We start from the raw sequence: 2222 nt of genomic DNA on the forward strand, positions 1-2222 counted from the left end.
GGGCGGTGCGGCCGCGGAGCGGGGGCGGGCGCGCCTACCCGAGCAGCGACTCACCGGCGGCCCGCCTGAGAGCCCCGGCGGGAGCTTGGGGCGCTGGGCGCCAGCGGCAGCCGATAGCGCGGTGTCCCGAGGCCGTCGCGCCCCGGTAAACCGCGTCCTCCGGCGCTGGGTGTTTGTCCTCGGCCGCTGCCGTGTTCGTGTGCCGCTGCCAGCCGCCCCCTCGGGAACCGCCTGTCGTTGGAGGGGCGTTCGGTGTCCCCCAGAGCCCAAATCGCGCAGAGGGAAAATTGGCAAAGGTCGTCAAAGCCTCTTTTAAATCAAGTCTTTTGTAGCAGGCTCATAAAGAGGTTTTTTGTTTAAGTCTGTGGGACAGATAACGTCATAGACCTTACTAAATAAAACTAGGATAAATTCTTCGCATTAATTTTCCTAAGCTGTATCTTGAGGAATGGTGTTGTTCCAAAGTACATCTTTTTGTTCAAAATTCTCATTCTCCCAAGTTACATAAATAGTTCTTCATAGCCATCTAAATTATGTCTGAATGGAATCATAAAGTAACACTGTGAGAATCATATGTTTATGGTTTTTTTCATCTATCACTCTATTAAATGTGTTCCTTTATCAAATGCTATACTAACTTACCAGGATTCAGTACAGGCAGGTAAAGTATATTTTTATTTGTAACAGTCGGTACTTTAACAGCAAGCAAAGAATGTAAATAAATCCAAACAAGTATTTCTTCCCCAGCTTCCTTCTTTGCATCTTTTCATCATCATTTATAGTCTGTATCTAAGGGTCTAATTATAGGGGCTTGGGTTGCTAGGCAAAAATTTAGTATTTTGGGAAACTTCCTGTTCACAGTACTTCTGAAAACCAATCCAAAGCCATTTCCTAATAGTCCGTGTACTGTGTCAGTTAAACAAAATTTTACACAGTTAAGCAGTCATTGGAAAAAAAGTAGGCGTTATCTCTGCTGTGTAGCTGACCCATCATCACTAACTCCATTTTTCTATTCCAGACAGCACCTAACTGACTTCTAGTCTTCCTACCTCCTTTGGAAAAAGCAGCCCAAAATTCTGTGTGTGTTTCAGAATAGCATTAGACTTTGCCACAAATAATAATAAAACCTCCTGAAAAAGCTTATAAAAGGGGGTCTTAGAAAAACTACACAATGACAATATTACAAGAGGAAATTACTTTTTACTTTATCTTCCTGCTGAAGTGTATATGATTATATAAAGTATTTAAACATTATTAGTATGCATAAAACTAAACCAGCAGCATGCACATCATTTTGATTGTAAATTGTGTCAAGATCACCATTGCATCTGCTAGAAGAATCCTTGAACTGTGAGAGATAATAACCTATTTTTTTGTGTCTTTGATGATAAAATCCTAGATTTTCTTCTCAGGATAGTTTTTTTAGTTCACATCAATCAAGACATCATTTTCTTTCAAATCTTATCCAGAACTAGGAAGAAAGAGAAGAGAAAAGATATAATGATGTTATTTAATCCTGGTTTGAACAATGCCAAGAATCTATCTTTAAGAGAGTGAGATAATATCTGTCTCTATTAATCATTCACACGGACTTAAAGTAGGGCGTAAAACCCATGAAATCCACTTTGTCTTACTGAATACCTTAAAATTCTTGGTGTTGTAGAATGACTTGTCCTGCTTTAAAAAAAACAGAGATGTTCATCAGAATTGTGTCTATTTAGGTTACAATATTAATCTCTGCTTGTTATATAATCAAATATAATATAACGCTTTCTCTCCTTTTATGTATACTTCACCCAAGAGCCTTGCATTTTCTGTCATTATTCCTTCTCTGTCACTGTCAGGGTACACATGCAAGTGTACTGATTTACGTATGACTACTCAGAATTAACCAGTTATCTTTTTCTAAAATTCACTTAGCTTTTCCTACAACCAACACATTTTTGTTTGAAAGACAGATTTTCAAATAGCCAAATCCTCATAATATGAGGGCATGAAAATGTATATGCAAATAATAAGGTTATAGAGGTGACGGCAGAGTTGAAAAATACATTACTTTTACTAATTTAATTTGACCACAGGTCTGAGCTCTCATAGCTTTGAATTTGAACAAAGCAACAGTAATTGCTGGCCCAGGTTGAGGCACGTTTACTTTCTGTCAAGGTTTGCAATAGCCACGATGCCCTGAGTTTCACAGAGAAGCAGTTGTGGATGGTGGGCTT

This window comes from Rissa tridactyla, chromosome 3 (genome assembly GCF_028500815.1).
Source record: "Rissa tridactyla isolate bRisTri1 chromosome 3, bRisTri1.patW.cur.20221130, whole genome shotgun sequence".
Lineage (NCBI taxonomy): Eukaryota > Metazoa > Chordata > Aves > Charadriiformes > Laridae > Rissa > Rissa tridactyla.